Source organism: Mustela erminea, chromosome 2 (genome assembly GCF_009829155.1).
Source record: "Mustela erminea isolate mMusErm1 chromosome 2, mMusErm1.Pri, whole genome shotgun sequence".
Classification (NCBI taxonomy): domain Eukaryota; kingdom Metazoa; phylum Chordata; class Mammalia; order Carnivora; family Mustelidae; genus Mustela; species Mustela erminea.
The window spans coordinates 3,391,812-3,412,262 of NC_045615.1; the positions used below are offsets into that span (position 1 = coordinate 3,391,812).

At 46.7% G+C, this 20,451-nt stretch overlaps 1 protein-coding gene across 3 annotated transcripts in view; it reads right to left on the minus strand.

Annotated features, from left to right (window-relative positions):
* Positions 1–1,816, minus strand: part of LOXL2 (lysyl oxidase like 2) — an 87,356-nt gene extending 85,540 nt beyond the window's left edge. For 2 of the 3 annotated variants that reach the window (XM_032332169.1, XM_032332167.1), the window contains exon 1: positions 1,502–1,816. The gene's annotated coding sequence lies outside the window, so the exon portion shown is untranslated. The remainder of the gene's footprint in view (positions 1–1,501) is intronic. The other variant, XM_032332170.1, reaches the window with a different exon arrangement.
* Positions 1,817–20,451: the final 18,635 nt, after the last annotated feature.

A 20,451-nucleotide genomic window follows, 5' to 3' on the forward strand; every position in this document is an offset into this window, starting at 1 on the left:
GGGTCCAATGAGTCCCTCATTCATCTGGGCAGTGACCAGGGAAATGAAGGCTTCGCCCTCCTCTTAAGCCCCATCCCTGACCATTTTAAGTAGAGAATACACCATAAATAACTAAATAATTCCAGGAAGGGTAACAAATGGGCTTTGGGGATTCCTGGACAGACAAGCTCGCGGTGGCATAAGGGAGGATCTGGGTTAAGGGAAGGGGGCTGGAGGCCCCACACTGACCAACTCAGGGGCCCTGAGTTGGGGCTTCGTGCTTTTCCTCCTCTTCGAAAATGAGCAATTAGACTGATTTTAAGAACCCCGCAGTTCAAAGATTTTAGGGGGCGAAATTGATTGGGAGCACGTTTCTGACTTTATGCACATCGTTCTTCTCACCTGGAGCTGAGGTTTCCAAGCAAACTGAATAGTTCAGTGCCCCCTCCGCCCCCACCCGGCCAGTTCCGCCGCGTCCTCTCACCCCACCCGTGCTGTTTTTTGGGTGGTCTTTGCTTCTTCCTCCAATCATTTCTATTCCGGCGCTGATTTATGGCGACACCTCCAGCGGGCTGCTACGTTAGAAGGCTCCCAAATTTGGGCTTGGGGGGAGGGTGTGCAGAGCGTAGTGGCCAAAGCGCCTGCGTAAAATCTGCAGGCACTGAAGACCGCCGGATACGGAGGTCTGCGTACTAGCCTAGTCTACGTACTAGACTAAGATTTGCTCTACCCCCTGGGACGACCCTGCTTGCACGATTCGCCGGGTAGCCTGTGTCGGTTCTTTCCTACTCCAGGACCTTTCTGTGATAACGGCGGGAAAGGTTCTCCGGTCCCCGGCCAAGCCAAGGCGACGTGGGAGGGCATCCCTTGCGTGCGATCGCGCCTGTTCTCGCACAGGACTCAGGACGCTCGGGCGCTCAGCCCAGCCTCTCCAGCAGGCTGGGGAGAAAGCCCAATTCCTAGGCAGTGGGCACCAGAGCACCCAGGCGCAGTCCCAATGGCCCTCACCCACTCTGCCCTAGCCAGCCCAGTGCGCTCCGTATCTCCAAAGCCGCTGCACCGGGGACACCCCAAGGGCGCCCCCTGCTCCCAGCGCGCGCGCTCCACCTCCTCAAAAGTCATTAACTCCGAGTATCCCTGTCCACACGCCGCACACTCCTGGGCACCTAGAGCGCAAGAGCCTCGACTAGCTCCGTCCTGCCAGGTTACAGGCGTCCCGCAGCAAGCAAGGAACCGAGCCCGGGCGCGCCCGCTGCATCGCCCTGTCCGGCTCAGGAGAGGTGGGGCTGGGCGGGTCCGCCCGGGTCCGCCCGGGTCCGAAAGGGCACCGCGTTAGCCTGCAGGTCCTAGCATCTCTTCGAGCAAGAGCCTTCGCTCGGAGAGCCCGCCGCGCAGGTTCCGGGGAATCCGGACCACCGCCAAGGGGCAGCTCCGCAGCGAGTGGAGCCCAGAGATTCCACCCGGACGCTCCCGCTTCCTTGCCTACCGCGTTGGGGAGGGCAGGGGCGACGAGCGCTCTTACTTGGCAGCCGGGGCCGACACTTCCCACGGTAGCCCCTCTCCGTGCAGTTCGCCGCCGACCCCCTTTCCCGAGCAGAGGGGGCGAGCCGACTTCTCAGGCCGCTGGAGAAAGCGGGCTGCAAGCTGCGGACGCCGCGGACTGGAGTCGCTCCTTTACGCTTTTCCCGGTACTTTTAACGCGAGTCGGAAGGCAAACCCCTCCCCGGGCCCACCCCCTTCCCGGGGGGCGGCCGCCACTGCAGGCCCGGCCTCCAGCCCCTTTTGTTGTAATTCGAGAGCGGCCCTTCTCCGGGCCGGAGAGGGCGGCGCGGGGGAGGCTGCGCGCGGGAGGGGCAGCCCTTCCCAGGCTCCTCTCGCCCAGGTTTCCGGAGCCCGAGATGCTAGGGAGGGGACCTTTCCTCTGGGGAGATTCCTCTACCCACCCCTACTCTCAATAGCTCCCGGAATTTAACTCTTGGATGCTCTTATACACCAGCATTAGGGTCCACGCCCGATGGGTCTTGGTCTCCAGAGAACTCGATGCTGCCCCGCGCATAATAGATGCTCAGTAAAAACTGATCAGTGAAGGAGATCAGAAACTTTCATCCATCTCGCCTGGCTTTCTCCTCTATGAGGAAAGCAGATTCTGAACTTGAAAACAAATAGCCCCCTTTTCTTCCAGCAGGTCAGGTCTACCGCCTTTGACAAGCCTCCCTCTCCAAGGATTCGTTTTCTTCTTTGTAATTCAGTGACCTCTATGGTCCTTCCCTGCTTGGCAGGGCCAGGATTCACACGCCTTGTGCTCAGGGAACAGAACAAGATGCAGCTAACGGGTGCATTTGGGAAGAGGGACACTTCATTACCGGCTCAGAAGCTCACACAGGGGGCAAAGTAAAGGGCGCCTTTGGAGTTGGAGGAGCCCTCTGTGCCGTTTCCCAGGGTTCCTTACGCAAGAGCAAGGCAGGAGGCAGCCAGCTGGAAAACAAGGCCCCAGTCTGAGAGCCTCTGGGTGGGCAGTATCCAGAAGCAGACTGTCAACAGATGTCTGCTACACGAAAGGGGGCGACCCTCCTCCCGCTCCTTCCTTAGTCCCCTCCACCCAACCACTCCTTCCCTAGCAAACCCACAGCACCAGCAGCGACAGGTGGTGACTCCCAGACTCACCTTCAGCTCAGACCTCTCTCTTCATTGTGGATTCGTAAACCCACTGGCCTCCGGCACATCTTCCCTCGGCCCTGATGTCTCCTGTGGCCATAGCTGGCTTAGCATGCTACACCAAACTTGGTCCCTAACTCACAGCCCATCCCAACCCCTGTGAGCTCTGCCAGGCAGAAAAAGGGGCTCCTCCCGCTCCTCCTCCTTACCCTCCCCTTGAATCAGTCCTCTGGTCTGGTAGGCAGGAGGGAGAGGGGCAGGAGGGAGATGGGTGTGGCTATCAAACAGCAGCTGGAGCCTGCTGGGCCAGAATTGTTCAGTATCTGGACTGTGGTGGTGGATACAAGAACTTACACTGGGAATAAAAATTGCGTAGAATGTAATAAGCAGGTACAAGCAAAACCGGGAGAATCTGAATAAGATCAGTGGATTTTATAAAGGTCAATATCCTGGTTGGGATATTGCCCTATGGTTTTACAAAAAGTCACTGTTGGGGAAAACTGGCAAAGTGTACCAGGCATCTCTCTGTATTATTTCTTACAACTGCATGTGAATCTACAGTTATCTCAATAAAATTTTTAATTGACAAAAACAAAAAAAAATCCACCCACAGGGATCCACTCTGATCCCCTTTACAGCTGCTGAGGAGCCCCCCTCAAAGGCATTTCCGGCCTGCCCATCTCTCAGCCACATTCTTTCCTCTCCCCCAGGGGCCCTATTTGCTGTTCAGCGTGCCTGCTGTTTCACGCCCCTGGGCCTTTGCACATGCCGTTCCCTGGCCTTGTCTGCCCAGCAATGACTAGTTCTTTGAGATCTCACTCAGTCTGCAGAGTTGACACCCTACACAGTGCCTGCACATAGTGGATGTTCAGTAAATGCCAGTGAAACGGAGGTCTCTCCTCTCCCCTCAGCTCCTTCTCTGATCCCTCCACTTCTGATCATACTCTTCGTGCTAAAGCATTAGCCCATATGGTATAAAATGAAAGGAAGCTAGCTTTGTAAACAATGTGTTGTCTGGTTGTGAAAAAAGGCAAACTCCTTGTGGACCATTAGAAAATATGAAAAAGTAGAAAAAAATATGAAAAAGTATAAAAAAGAAACTTGTCACCCTCATGTGCTATTACCCATAGATAAACACCTAACACTGGGGAGTATTTCCTTCAGGATACTTTAAAAATCAAACCTAGATAAAGTTTCTGTACTCAGCATTTTTTTTTTTTTTTACTGTGTGTGTGTGTGTGTGTGTGTGTGTGCACTTCTCAATATACTTTTTAATGGTTTCAGGCTCTGCCAGCATCTAAAACTACCATGTTTGGTGGCATTATTTCTCCATTGTTAGACACCAAGTTATTTATAACTTTTTACTAGATTAAATTATACCAGGACAGTCATCCTTGGGAAAGGAATATTTATTGGGCAGCTACTATGTGGTTCTTGCTAATTGCTACAGATGAGAAAGTGGAGGCTCGGAGAGACTGTGTAATTTCTGCAGACTTGAAGTATTGATAAGTGGCCAACCTGTGACCATTGAAGCATACTTAGCTCCTTCTACAAATACTCAGCAGCCTCACACGCAAGGTCTCTACAAGCCTACCTGTGCCTCGCCATGCCCCGACTTCCAGGAGAAAACGAGTATTTGAAGCTTGCATGGAGTGGATGCAGAGAGCATGAATGCACTTTCAGGAAGGCAGTAGACCTGTGTTCTAGATGAAACAAAATGCTTTATGTCCATATGTCATTCATACAGTCCACTTGTGACGACCCCCTCCCCATCTCCCAGGCAGAGGCAGAGCCACGCAATGGATTCAGAGTCCACATCTGCAGTCAGAGTACCTGGGATTACATGCCGACTCCATCACTTTCTGCCTGAACTCTTTGCCTGGCTGACCTCTTCTGTAAAAAGCATCTCACTCAAACCACTTCTAGAGGAGTGAAAGGGGCCATACCCGTGGGGGCGTAGAACAGTCCTTACCACGTGGGATGGCACCCAAGTTGCTGTTTGGCCTCTGATCCTGCAGGGCTGCGGGGAGGAGGGCTGCAGGGAGGAGGGCAGGGTGCTGCCGTGGACTCTGTGGGAGCTGGACCTGCAGACCCCCAGCAGTGAGAGGGAAGGAAGCCGGTAGCTGCCTGCCACCTTGCAGGAGCCACGGCGATGGCATCCCCAGGACACACCCCTGCGATGTGATGGCTGAGTCCAAAGGTATGGACTATTCTCTCTCTTTTTCCTTGGCTCTTGAGCTCGGTGGTCAAATACCTTCCTAAGTCTGGGTATGTCCCAGGAAGGACAACTGGGCTCTCAGTGGAGGCCCAGCTGATCTCCTTACCAATCTTTGCCCTCAGGGGGTGGACACACCTGTGTGGGGAGACAGACAAGACCCAAACGGACACGGAAGAACAACGCAATGGGGGAGAAGCCGGTGACAAGTACTACGGAGAAGACCAAAGCGGAGGGAGGTATAGGGTATTATTTCACCAGCGTGGCTGGGAAGACCTTGTCTGGCAAGGTGGCATTTTGGGCTGGAAAGACTCCCCTTCCTTTGGGTTCCACCGCGCCCCCCTCATGGTGGTTATGTATCCAATTTCTCTTTCTTATAGGACTATCACAGGCTCCCTTGTGCAGAAACCATGGGTCTAGAGCGACTTTGCCTCTGTAGCCACCTGGGGAGCTAGCAGTGGACCCTTCACATGTCACCAGCATCCGTGTTTGTTGAAGTGAATAGACTGAACTGAAACATATGAAAGCCTGTATGTCTGACACATCATTGTAGTCCACATTGTTCATGATTGCAGTAAGAAGAATGAAAAAAAAAAAAAACTAGTAGTTTCAATCTATGCCATCCAAGAAGAGGCTCCAGCTCGCCTGCTTGTTAAGTTAAAAGGGGAACCTAGCAACCAAACAAACATTGGTTCCTTTGGGAAAGTGATTTGGAAATGCACGCTCACGGCCAGGGTGGTGGTCTGCTCTTGTGCTCGCACAGGGATTGCAGTTTAAAGAAGTCAGGCTGGTCAGATAGTTCATCTATCTGACCATGTTGGCCAGATATCAGACCCCACTGGCTGGCTTTCTCAGATTCCGCGATCTGTAGTGTTACCACAATCACCTTGAACTGGTGTGGGTGCTTCGTAGGACGAGCTTGGGGAAATTCTCTTCCTCCTGGCCGGCAGCGCCCCCTCGTGTCCGTGTCTCGCACGGCGTTGAGCGCCGGCACTCTTCAGGCCGAGTTGCGAAGCGGGGGGGATTTGGAGAGGACCTGACGTCTATCTCTGTTATAGCTGCGCTGTCTGAAACCTGCATCCGACCGCAGTGCGGGAGCAGCTTAGCCGCAGAGCCGCGAGCTGATCCAGATCGAGGTCTTCTACGCCCGAGGAGAACCACAAATCTCCTCGGCACAAACTGTGTGAAAGTTAAGAGCCCTTAGGCTGCCTCCGCCTTTTTTCCAGAGAACGCGTGTTTTCATATGGTAAAAGTATAATTTCACCTGTATAACCTATTTTCTAGGATGTGTAATCATTCTTTGTCACACACCTAGAGCCAAGCCTCCTCCCTCTCTCCCCTTTTCCTTTTCTTTATTATTAATCATTATAACAACATGTTTGAAGGTGCAAAACAATTTATTTGGGACCCCAAAGTTTTTCGGAGCCTTCTCCAATGACGAAAACAGAGCAAGGCAATTCTTTACATTCTTCAAAGAGGAAAATTAAGTCTAGAAAAGGGAAGTTCCATTTTTCCACGACTACCTGGCCATTTCTGTCCAGAATTTGAGTGGGCAGCTGCTTGGTTCCTTGGATAACCTCTGGTGCTTGTAGCCCATTTGGGGTCCTGTTTGGCCTGATGTGGCCCAGTCCTCCCCTCCCTTGCAGACTGACCAGGGTAGCTGGTCATGCATTCCTCTTCTGGGGGTTGCTGTGTCTGAAATTCTGTCATTAGAAATTAGTCTCTTATGAATAAAGTCCTGATACATGCAACAGTATGGTTGATTCTCAAAATTTTCCCATTGAGGGGTACCTGGGAGGCTCAGTCGTTGGGCATCTGCCTTCGGCTCAGGTCGTGATCCCAAGATCCTGGGATCAAGCCCTGCATCAGACTCCCTGCTTGGCGGGAAACCTTCTTCTCCCTTTCCCACTTCCCCCTGCTTGTGTTCCCTCTCAACACTGTGTCTCTGTCGAATAAATAAAATCTTAAAAAAAATCTTTTTTTTTCCTGTCGAGCCCCTTCCTAAACAAGCCAGCCACCAAAGAGTAGGATACCATATGATCCCATTCATAGAAAACTCTGGGACAGTCAGCACTTAACTGCTGTGACAGAAAGCAGATCGGTGGTGGCCTGAGGCATGGAGGTGGGCATGGCATTTGCCTGGAAAGGAGCAAGAGAGGACAAACTTTTTGGGGTGATAGAAATTATCTACTTCTCGATTGTGGTGGTGTTTACATGGGTATACGTCTTCTTCCCTAAGTCGTGAAACTAAACAGTTAAAATGGTTGAATTTTATTTTAGAGAAATTATTCCAGAACGAGTGTTGTTTGAAACCTTGACCTCTCTTCTGGGGCTCCTCCCCATTCTGATGTTCTCTTTTAAAATGCAAGCAGCAAACCCCTTCTCCAGAAGGGGTTTGAATCCTATCTCCCCTGCTTGCGGAGTCCTGTGAGCTGAGCATGTCATTTAACCTCTCTGGGCCTCGGTTTCTTCACATGTCAAATGCCTCCGCATTTTCCTGCGCAGAATCCTCGTCCGGCCGGAATGAGTTCATGAGCGTGAAGTACCTGGAATAAAGTGTCTGGTGCATGGGCACCACCAGCCAGTTTTAAAGCAATTCACACGGAGGTGTAAATGTCACTTCAAGTTGTCTTCTTTTTTCTAATTACTGTGTTTTTGAGTGTAGTGTGAGGTTTACAGAAGAATTGAGCAGCCAATACGAGAGCGCCCACATATCCAGCCTTCACACAGCGAATTTCCCCTCTTACCAACATCTTGATTAGGGTGGCACATTTGTTACAATTGATGAACCATATGACACCATATTATTAACTAAGGTCCATAGTTTACATTAGGGTCTTTGGTTGTACATCCTGTGGATTCTGACAAATTGTAATGACATGTATTAACCATTATAATATACAGACAAGTTTCATTGCCCTAAAAATCCTCCCTGCTCTGCCCGTTCTTCCTCCCCGCTGCTCAACCCCCAGCAACCGCTGATCCTTACACTCTCCCCACATAGTTTTGTCTTCTTCAGAATGTCATATAGTTGGAATCCTATAGAGTGTCAACTTTTCAGATTGGTCTCTTTCACGTGGTGATCTGTGTTTATGTTTCTCCCGTGTCTTTTCATGGCTTGATAGCCCAATTCTTTTTATTGCTGAATCGTATTCCGTTGTCTGGCTGTAGCACAGTTTTTCTAATCCATTCACCTCCTGAAGAACATCTTGGTTGCTGCCAAGTTTCGGCAGTTATGCATAAAGCTGCTATAAACATTTGTGTACGGTCATAAGTTTTCAGCTCATCTGGGCAAGTGCCAAGGGGCACCACTGCTGGGTCATATGGTGAGACTCTGTTTAGTTTAAATGGTAGAGCCCTACAATGGAATATTATGCAGCTTTAAAAAGAAGGAAATTCTTTTTTATTTTTATTTTTTATTTTTTATAAACATATATTTTTATCCCCAGGGGTACAGGTCTGTGAATCGCCAGGTTTACACACTTCACAGCACTCACCAAAGCACATACTCTCCCCAATGTCCATAACCCCACCCCCCTTCTCCCAAGCCCCCTCCCCCCAGCAACCCTCAGTTTGTTTTGTGAGATTAAGAGTCACTTATGGTTTGTCTCCCTCCCAATCCCATCTTGTTTCATTGATTCTTCTCCTACCCACTTAAGCCCCCATGTTGCATCACCACTTCCTCATATCAGGGAGATCATATGATAGTTGTCTAAAAAGAAGGAAATTCTGACACGTGCTAAAATGTAGGTGAACCCTGAGGACATGACACTAACTGAAATAAGCCAGACACAAAAGGACAAATACTGCGTGATTCCACTTATATGAGGTGATTTAGAGTAGTCGAAATCCTAGAGACAGAATGTAGAAGGCTGGTTGCCAGGAACTGGGGAGAAGGGGAGTGGGAAGGTGTTGTTCGATGGAGACAGAGTTTCAGTTCCACAGGATGAAGGAGACGGAGTTATGAGATGGTATAGAGAGTTCTGGAGATGGTTGGTGCTTATGGTTGCACAACATTATGAATGTATTTAATACCACCCATCGGTTTTACACTTAAAAATGGTTAAGATGGAAAATTTTATGTGTATTTTACCATAATAAAAACTATAGGGAAAAAAGGCCATATAAAGCAGAGAAATTGGGGGGGGGGGGAGAGTATACTTTGTTTTCTAAGAAACTGTCAAACTGTCTTTTGAAGTGGCTGTTCCACAGTGCATTTCCGCCAGTGATGAATGAGTCCCCAGGGCTTGCATCCTCACCAGCACTTGACCTTGTCTGCTCCAGTAGGTCTGTAGTGGTGTCTCACTGTTGTTTTAATTTGCATTTGCCTGATGACATGTGATGTGGAGGATCTTTTCTTAGGCTTATTTGCATCTGCTCACGTTTTTTTTGGTGAGCTGTCTTTTCAGATACTTTCTCCATGTTTTGATGGGGTTATTCATTTCCTTATTGTTGAATTTTGAATTCTTTGTATATTTTATATAGTCCTTCATGTGTTTTGCAAAGATTCTCTCCCAGTCTGTGGTTGGGAGTTTTCACCAAGCACCTGGAGTTTCATCATACTTCCTCTGTGTGTTGGAGGTGGGGGTGGGGGTTGTGTATAGCAGATAGGATTGGAAGGGGGTGGGGACTAGGATTAAACAAAACTTGATGCAGTCTTCAGGAGGCTTATATTGTGATTTAGGAGAGAAGATCACATAGAAATTAAATAACAAGAATCAGAGGGACCAGAGAGTCCCAGGGGCTTCGTGGTGTCTGGGGAGCGTGATAGGTGGGAGTGGGGGATAAGACGAGGGTAGGGACTAGACATTCAGGAAGAAGAGGCAATGCCTGCCAGGCTGGGCCGGGTGGGGGTGGCAGGAGGAAGACACACCCCTGGGAAAGCAGCTTAATCCTTGCTCAGGAAGAGCTCTGGGACATCTTGGAGCAGGTTGGATGTGGCTGGGCACAGAGTGGACCCCGGAGATTTGGCAAAGGCCCAGAACATGGGGTGATGGGTTCTGAAGACAGGCTTCACCCCCATTATGATATTTCTGCTCTCCTCACTTCCCACTTGACCCCTTCTCCAGGAAAGTCTCCAGCTGGGAGAAGAGGGAGACTCTTCCCTAGCACAGTCATTTGGAGGGAAAAAAAGAAAAAAATTCCAAATCTTATTCCCAGACACCTGGCTTCTGCTAGTCTGACCACCTTGTCTCAAAGTTGCTGCTAAAACAGGGAGGGGGAGCACCAGAGAAAAATGGGAGCTTTTCTGCAGAGCGATGGGTTGGCACCTGGCAGGGCCCTCGCTCGCGCCCGCAGCCCAGCAAAGCCTTGCCACCTCCCAGAAAGCATTTGAGCAGTCCGGCCAGGTCACTCGGGGTTGGCTGAGGACACAGCCTGACTCCATTCCATTCTAGCCGCTGGCATTTACAAGGCTCCTGCGTGCCCAGACCCAGCTCGGCACCCTAGGGTAGGGAGAAGAGGTATGAATTCTACTCTGCCCACCAGCCCCTTGCTCCCGGGGGAGAGGCCCCAGGACCAGCCTTTCCTGGCAGCTGTCTTAAATATCTCGAGAGGCTGGGAGGTTCCGAGGAAGGCACAGTTCAGGAGAAGGTCTCCAAGCTCCAACAGGGCCAGTGACCAAAATGGCAGGAACAGGGCTGTGGATCGAACTGTGTCCCCTTGAATTCACATGCTGAAGCCCTCCCAACCCCCACCCCAGTGTGATGGCATTTGGACAGGGCTTTGGGAGGTCATGAGGTTAGATGAGGTCATGAGGGTGGGGCCCTCATGATGGGGTTTGTGGCTTTGTAAAAAGAGGGAGAGAGATCAAAGCATGTGCGCTCTCTCTCTCCTCCCATCAGGTAAGGACTCAGCTGGCTGCAGGTGGGCAGGAAGCAGGCTCCTGCCAGGAAAGGTGGGCACCTTGATCTTGGCTTGCAGGCTCCAGAAATGTGCGAGGTAAATGCCTGCTGTTGTAGCCGCCCAGGTGTGGTTTTTGTTGCAGTAGCCCGAGCCGACTTGCACAAACACGCCTGTTGCTCTTCTTCCCAGACCTCTGCCACCGCGGACAGCTGGCAGCATGGTCAGCCTGTGGCTTTGGCTTCTTTGTCCTCTGACTTCACAGTTACTCCCCTCCTGTGCACAGGATCACTCCCTGACCCCCATCGCCTCCCCTCCAATGCTCAAGCGCAGCATAAATTAAGATGCCCCAAATATGTGAGCCTATCTGCCCCTTCCCCCGGCTACTGCCCTAACTCTCCTCCAGGTGACTGCTAGTCGCTGACTTGGCCCCTGATGCTCTAGGCCAGCAGGGCTTCTCAAAGTGTGCTCTGGGGACTCCTGGGGGTTACTAAGACCCTTGCAAGGAGTCCATGAGGTCAAACGATTTTTATAAAACTAAGACCTTATTTTCCTTTTTATTCTCATTTTTCTGGAGCTGGCCATAGGCCAGGAGCCATGGGCACCCCTTCCTCCAGACTGATAAACAGGTGTTCTGGAACGTTCCAGGAATGTCAGGCAACTTGGATTTTGGTTTCAGGTTTTCTCTTCAGGAAACAATAGGTTGAATTAGATAATGAAGGATCCTTCTATCTATAAAAGTGACATCACTCTATTTTTGGGAGGGGGGGAATCTTGGTGTTTTTCCTGTAGATTAGGATCTAATTGTGTCTTCCCCCACCTACGTGGTAGAGCTCTTGAGAAGACAAAATAGATTAAACATGCATGTGGTTTAGATGGGGAAAGTAGCTCCCCAGTTATCAAGTGTGATTATGGTGAGTGGGACAACCCAATAAACATCAGGGAAGTCCGAGGCGGGTCCCCAACTACCAGCCTCCTTGGTTGCTAGGAGACCGCATCCAGGAGACTCAAGCCAAAGCAGCCGTCTCTCCAACAGCTTCTACTTTAGGAATTGGAATCATTTTTCCTTAAAGGATCCCTGGAGCTGTGGAGCTGTAGTAAGAAACAAAACAAAACAAAACCCCGTTCTCCGCGGTTCGGTGTATATCACTTCTGGCCCTCAGTCTCATTATCTGTCTGTTGATCACCTCAAAACTTTTAAAATGATGGAATATAACCTACACACGCACAAACGTATAATATATAAATATGAGCTTAATGAGCTAATATAAATAAACATCTAATTATGGTCCAGCTGGGTAATTAGAATATTACTGGCGTCCCAGAAACATCCCCACAACACAAGCCCCTTCCCCCAAGGCTCTCTCTTTTTTAATGGTGATGACTTTCCTGTAGTCTCTCCCAGGTGTCTTATTGTTGGAGGCTCCCGGGACCAGGGCGGGTTTTACCCTCTAGGCCCCTGGGTTTAACTGCTTCTAGAAGCGTCCAATTCCCAGACACGGACCTCTAGCCTGCTCCTCTCCAAAGCCCTTCAGATTCCTGGTGTCCGACTCTGTGCTTCATGTCTCCCCTGGGTATCTGAGTGATACCTCAAACTCCACTTCTGGTCCTCTCCCCCACATCTGCCCATATCAGAAAAGGTAAAGCCATCCTTCCTGCTGACTCATTCACTTCTAACCCCCCAGATTCACTCCAAATCACTGGATCCCCAGAATCCCGACTCCTCACTTCCGGTACTCATCATCTCTCATTTAGATAACTAACACAGCTCAACTGATCCCTTCACTTCTATCTTTGCCTCAAGAGCTGGTTTCAAACCCATCAGTCAAATTCTGTCTCTGCTCTGACGTCACCTTGTGATAATCTCCCATCACACCGAGAGTGAAAGCCAAAGTTCTTACAACTAGTCCATGAACTCCTAGATGCTCTGCCCCCAACTGCATGCCTCTCCGACCTTATCTTCCTTTTGCTATCTCTGCTCCAGCTGCCCTCTTTGCTGTTCTTCAAATGCCCCACATCTGTTCCTGCTCCAGGGCATTTGCACAGGTTCCTGTCACACTGAAACTCTCTTTCCCAGGGTCTCCTTGGACTTCTTCTCTTGCCTCCTTCAAGATTTTGCTCTTGTGCCATGTTCTCTGGAAGAATGTTCTTTTTAAAGATTTTTATTTACCTATTTGACAGACAGAGATCACAAGTAGGCAGAGAGGCAGGCAGAGAGAGAGAGGAGGAAGCAGGCTCCCTGCCCAGGACCCTGGGATCATGACCTGAGCCGAAGGCAGAGGCTTTAACCCACTGAGCCACCCAGGCCCCCCTGGAAGAACATTCTTGACGTAATAGTTTAACTTCCAACCCCTCCTCCCAACTTTGGCATTTCCTGGTTACCATCTCAGCTTTGTATTTTTTCCATGTAGCCCTCAAAATTTCTAGGCATACCATATACATTATTCATTCATTTCCTTTTCCACTAGTGTGTGAGCTCCACAGGGGCAGACCTTGCTTTTTTTTTTTTTATTGGTTTTCTCTTCTCACTGCTATTTCGAGTACCTAAAACAGTACTTGTGGAATGAATGAACGGGTTTCTCTGAGACCAGGGGAGCCGGAGGAGCAGATGCCAAGCGCGTCATGTTTCCTGCTTAGCACCTCATCTCAGCGTGCTCAGTCACAATCACCTCCTGATATCTCTCAGAAAATCAGAAGTTCGCACCTCTCTAGGTTTTCATGATGATTTTACAGACATATTCACAACTCCCTACAAAGCTGGAGAAAGTTATGTCCATTTGGCTGAGGGAAAACTGAGGTACAAGAGAGTGAGCATGCTGTTCAGCGTTTGGCTGTGTTACAGTAGCTGCAGGTTTCTTCAGAGTGTGCGTGCGCGCGCACATGTGTGTGTGTATATGTGTGTGTGTGTTGGGTTGGGAGTTGTTGTATAAGAAAGAATTTGTCTGGTCTTTGTCCTTGGTTCTGGGGAGTAAGGCTCCAACAACTTTGGAGCACCCCTGGATCCGTGGCACCTGGAGGAAATCCCAAAGGCTTACTCTCGAACAGCCCTTCTCCCCCTGTGTTGGTTTCATTTCTTCCATGGCAAAAAATTCTTTGTCAGTCTAGGGAAGACAGTGAATTTTTTATTTCTGTTACTGTAATTTTTGGCTCTAGAATTTTCTTTTCTTTTGTGTTTGTTTTTAGTTTTTCTCTTTCTTAATATTTCTACTTTGTTCATACATTGTTTTCAAGACCTTTTCCATAGCTTCCTTTAGTTCTTTGAACATCTTTAAGACAGTTGTTTTAAAGTATTTGTCTAGTAGGTCTGACATCAGATCCTTTTTAGGAAAAATTTCCCTTTGAATGGGTCATACTTTCCTGTTTCTTTGTATTCCTTCTGATTTTTTGTTGAAAACTAGACAGTTCAATCCTATCAGTCTGGAACTCAGGAAACTCTGGGAACCAGGTCTTCACCTTTCCCTTGTGTTTGCTGGGGATTTTTATTATTGTTATTGTTTACTGGTTTTTTTATTGTTGTAGGCTGCCTCTGTGGCACTGATCCTCCTGAGGTATAAACTGAAGGTCTTCTCAGGTTCTGAGTGGGCCCTTTCCCTAGGCCCATAGGGTCACTTCCCAGTTTTGCTCAGGAATACACTGTATTTTATTTATTTATTTTTTTAATTTTAAGGCTTTTATTTATTTATTTGACAGAGAGAGGGCACAAGCAGGCAGAGCGGCAGGCAGAGGGAGAAGCAGGCTCCCCGCTGAGCAAGGAGCCTGAATGTGGGGCTCAATCCCAGAATCCTGGGATCGTGACCTGAGCTGAAGGCAGACACTTAACTGATTGAGCCACCTAGGTGCCCTTTAATTTACTTATTTATTTTTACAGATTTTACTTATTTATTTGAGAGAGAGAGAGAGAGCAAGACAGAACACAAGCTGGGGGAAAGGCAGATGGAGAGGGAGAGGCAGACTTCCCACCGAGCAGGAAGCCCAATGCAGGAGTTCAATCCCAAGACCTATCCGACCAAGCCACCCAGGTGCCTCTATTTATTTATTTATTTCTTAATTGGCGGCTGTTAACTGAAGACATAAACTCACTCAGATCTTGACTGGAAAGGAGGGAATCTCAGATCTATTCTTGCTTCTTCTTGGAGACATACAGGCAATTAACTCATGAGGTCCATTAGATCCTCATAATAAGCCCATGAGGTTCATAGAACAGGTCTCGTTATTCCCGTCTTACAAATAAAATGTAATAAGATGGAGAAATTTCTCTTCAACCAAGTTTCAGGTGGAGGGAGGAGTAGTTTGGAAATACCCAAACTGCTTGGTGGGCTCCCCCATATCAGAGGAGCGGCGGGGGTTGGGGGGGGGAGGCGCTGGGATGGCAGTTCCCCAGAGGCTCTCTGAGGGGGGAGGGGCGTGCTTCCGGTGCAGGATCTGGAGCCCGTACAGTGTGAGAGGGTGGTTTTGTGGCGAGGGCACAGAGCTGTAGGCTCTCTCCCTGGGGGTAACCCAATGTTTCTGGGAGAAGCTCTGATCCATGAAAATGCTAGGGGATGCGGATTTCTTGATAAAAAGTTCACAGGTCATGCCTTGGCGTCTGGATACGGTGTGGGATGGATTGGAAGCTCTGCAAAAGACCATAGGAAGGCACTCCAGAAAGGACAGATGTGAGACATCCTCACCACAGTGGCTGAGTTTCCCCCAAAGGGACAGGAGGAACCCAAATGGACCCTTGTGCTGCATTTTATTGGCACATGGAGCTCATTTTAACAGTCTGAACTTTATGAAGGTGGATAACGAGATTAGTCCTCTTCCCCCAAAATCCTTCCCTGAAGTACACAGTGTAAAAGGTGTGCATCCTTCCATGTGTGTACTTTAATTTGGAATCCAGGGGCCTGGAGTCAAACTCTTCCTCAGCCCTGGTTCATGACATACTATGACATACATCCCATGTCATACTATGACATACATCCTTGATCCATTGTGCATGGCCAGATGGATTTTGTTTCATTTGCTTATTTATTAATAAAAGGAACACTCATGAGTACAACATCTGTCCAAAAAACTGGAGCATTATTGATAACTTACATTTACGTACACACCCCTCTCATATGTCATGCTCTAGAACTCCACAGAAGCAACCTCTCTCCTGAAGTCTGTATTTGTCAGCTTCTAACTTTTGTTCTGCTTGTTCAATATCTATCCGTCTCTCTTTCGTTTTGGTTGATTTTTGTGTTTCTCCATAGTGTACACTACTGTATGCAATCTTCTGGAACTTTCTTTATTCATTCGGTTTTATGTTACTGACATTCATCCTGTTGAGCGTAGTTGAAGTATATTTATTCTCACTGTAGTATAATATTCAATTATGTGACTACATCACAATTTGTTTTTCTAGACTTTCAATGGGTCTGCATTATTTCTAGTTTAATACAATGAAAAAACAGTGCTATCGGGAACATTCTTGTGCCTATCTCTAGTGTGTGTGGAGACCTAGACTGCCCTTTCTGGATTCTAGATTGTGAGAATAACAACTTTCTATAATAATATCAGGATGTTTACCAACTTCCCTCCTACCAGCAAGTTAGACATAATCACTTCTTGACCAAAATCTATCAGGCGTCTTAAATGTCATTTGAACGAGAGTAGAATGGTATCTCATTGTGACCTTGATTTGCATTTCCCTGACTGCTAGTGAGGCTGAGTGTTTCTCCGTGTGCTTATTGGCCGAACGGGTTTTTCTCCTGTGCCTATTCATTTTTCCCTTCGGGCTGCTGGGCCCATATTTTCTCTGAGCTGTATGTCATTTCTGAGACATCCATGTTCATGAATTAAGAGGATAATCTCATAAAGATGCCAATTCTCCCCCCAAGTTGCTCTGGAAGTTTATTTCAACTTGAGTAAAAAATTCTGCCAGGAATTTTACAAGATGATATGGAAAAGCAACAGATCAAGCATAGCGCAGATACCGTTAAACAAAACAAATGAAGTGGGAAGAATGACCCACCAGGTTTAAAAATGTACCGTAATGTAAAGGACATTTATTAAGGAATTGGCGGTATTGGCATGGAGTAGGCCAGTTGGCAAGGAAACAGAATGGAGAGGCTGCAAACAATCCCACGCATGTATAGGTTTTTGATTTGCGACAAGAGTCAAGGCAGATGACTGAGGGAAAGGGAACTATTGAACGAGTGTGGCTGGAAAATGTAGTTATCTAAGATACAGGAAAGGAACGGAATCAGATTCCCAGTTATCACCATGCACAAGAGCAATCCTAGGGTATTAATAACATAAATGTCAAAGTCAAAGGTTAAAAAATTTAGAAGACAGTAAAGGGGAGTACCCTTCTAACCTTGGGGTGAGAAAGAATTTCTTAAACTGGAAACCGCAAGCAGAAACCATAAAAATAATTGATACATTTCATTGTGTTAAAATTAAGAACTCCTGTCCATCAAAACACAACTTTAAGAAAGTGAGAATATAAGTCACAAACCAGAAGATACTTGTAACAAATATAGCTCCAAATATTGATATTAATAACTTCACTGTTTAATCTGTTATTCAAATACATAAAAATAGAAAATATATTTTTGAAATCATTTAATAACATATGAATTACCAGAAAATTGCTCATCTACTTAAAAGGTGTATCAAAGGCAACCTTCTAAGGTCTAAATAATACATTTAGACCCCACTCACTCCTTTTAAGAACTGTAATATTTTGTAGCACGGAGGTTTCGTGATTTTTTCGACCACTCATTGCACTGGGGAAGGACATTCAGATGACTCCATTTTTGTGATCACAAGCAATTCTGTGTTTAGGGTTGTTTGCTAGGGAGACATTGCGTAGGCTGGAATCCTAGTTTCACCTGAGCTGTGTGCTTTACCAAACTGCTGGACTTGACTTTCATTCCTTATGTGAAATAAGGGGAGAGAGTAAGAACTCTCGCTTTGTGGGATTGTTGTAGGGATTAAACGAGGTTATGCACATAAAGAGGAGTATAGAACTATGTCTGGTTACATCACAAAAGCTCAGGAATGTCAGCTATATATCCTGCAATGTACACCCAGTTTTTAAAAGGTTTATTTATTTAAGAGAGAGAGAGCGAGCAAGTGAGAGGGAACGCATTCTTACACACATGTGAGCGCACAGAGGGGAGGAGCAAAGGGACAGTCTTTTTTAAAAAGTATTTTATTTATTTATTTGAAGGAGGGAGAGGGAGAGTGCAGAGGGAGAAGTAGGCTCCCCATGGACCAAGGAGCCCCATGTGGGACTCAGTCCCGGGACCCCAAGATCATGACCTGAGCCAAAGGCAGACACTTACCCAACTGAGCCACCCAGGCGCCTCTAAATTATATTTCCCAATTCTGTCGCCAATGTATAGAAATACAATTGCTCTTTGGATATTAAAACCTTGCTAGCTCTCTTACTAATTCCAATAAATACTCTTTTATTAGGATCCATGTAGGCAAGCATATTATTTGTGAAAAACGATGCTTTTGTTTCTTCCTTTTCTGTTCTTAAAATTTTGTTTGTTTTCTTTGGCCTCATGAACAGACCTGGTCATTCAGTAAGAGGCTGAATAGAGGTGGCTATAGTGGGAATCACAGTTTTGTTTCTGATTGTAGAGAGAACAGTGTAACTTTTTACCATTACAAATCAGGCTGCCTGCAGGCTGGGGCGCATAACTTTTAACAGGGTCAGGGAGCTCCCTTCTGTTTCCTGTTTGTCTGAAGATTTTTTTTTATTACAGATACATTGAATTTTATCACATATTGATATGATCTTTGACTTTAATTAAGGTATTGGAATTACAGAACCACGTTTCTTGGTTTTTCCTTTTCCTCCTGTCCTCTTCTAGTTTTAGCATTAGGCTAGCTTCACGGAAGGAACTGGGGAGTGTTTCCTCTATTTCATATTATCTGGAAAAGTTTGCAAAAGACAGGAATTATCTGTTCTTTGAATATTGGTAGAATTTTCCTATGAAAGTACTGGACCCAGTGAGAAGATTTCAAATTACTAATCCATTCTTTTATGAATGTAGGTCTATCTAGATTCTTTATTTCTTCTTAAATCAGTTTTGGAAAAGTCATAATTTTATGGGATTTTGTTCGTTTCATCCAAGTTTTAAACATAGTGGCATTAATATAGTCATAATCTTCTCTTTTCGTTTTAATGTTTTATTTGTAGTTATAGCTCTCGTTTATCATAAAACTGTTTATTTGTGCCTTCTCTTTTTTTCTTGAACAATTTTGCCATAAATTTGTTCATTGTATCAGTCTTTTCAAAGCATGAACTTCTGGCTTTCCTGATCTATTTGCACGCTTATTGTTTGTTTTACCTTATTTTCTCATTGTTATCCCTTTTTCTACTTAATTTTCTTAAATTTTATTATGTGTGTCTTTCTAATTGTATACATTTTAAGGCTACAAATGTTCTTACTAAGAGAACATTAGCCACACCCAGCAAGTTTTCAGATGTATTTCATTAATGGTCAGTTCTAATTATTCTCTAATTCTGGATATGGTTTCTTCTTTGGTATACAGATTGCCTAGAAATGTTTTAATTTTTCAACTATTAAGAGTTTAAAAATTATCTTTTGTTAGTAATTTCTGACACAAAGATATCGTGGTCAGAAAACATGGCCAGTGTGAAATGAATTGCACAAAATTTGCTAAGCTTAAATTCTATAAGTGTTCCATATAGGCTTGAAAAGTGTGTGTTCTATAAACGTTCATGTTTTAGGTTTGCTTGGCATGTTATTCAAGGGCGGTAAACTGATTTTTGCTGCTTGATCTATTAATAACAAGGAAAAATGTTAAAACCTTCTGCCATAGTGAATTTGCTCATTTCTCTCACTGGATTCCCTACATTTGTCCTATTAACCATGTCATCTCAAGAACCATTTCTTTCTAGAAGATGCTTAGTAAATGACCCCCCACCACCGTTGTTGTGGGTTAAGTTCTGTTCCCCAAAAAGATTGGATGACGTCCTAACACCAGGACCTGTGAATCTGATCTTGTTGGGAAATCAGGATCGGCTGATGGAACGGACTAAAAATGAGATTGTACTGGATTAGGACAGGTCCTAAATGATGATTGTCCTTGTAAAAAGAGATAGAAAGACACAGAAGAAATCCAGAAAAGAAGGCCATGTGAAGATGGGGGCCTGGACACTGTCATATTCACTGTCTCTATCACCTCGTACAATTTACACAGCATTTCTGGGTTTCCACGGATAACGTGAGTAACTCCTAGGTTGGGATTATTTTGCAAAGGACACATTGTTTCATCAGTAGGGCGGTTCAGGTTCTCGCACGGAGCAAGAGAGCATGGGAGTTAGAGCAGCCACTAGGTGGCGACATTTCTTTCCGTAGTTGGTCTGTGGCCAGAGTCGGTCCCTGACCAAGTGCTGCCCCACCACTCAGGGTCCTGGTCCGGTTCTCAGGGAAAACTCTCCAGATAGGCTGGCTGAAGCTGCACCTTGAAACATATCCAAGGAAAATGGTGGATCTGATACTTGATTGGTAGAGATACTTGATACTTGTTACTGATTTGATGGAGAGAACATGGTAAGAAATCATCTAGAATGTTTCCAGGTTTCTGGTCTGAGTTACCAGCTGGTGCATAGAGAGGAGGTGTGACGGGAGGAGGGGTGCCTATCTGAACGTGAGTTTCAAGATCCCTTGAGACACCTAAGTAACGTCCAGTAGGAAACAGAAATCAGGGTCTCTAACTTCCGAGAGAAGTCTGGAAGGAAATGAAAGGCAGAG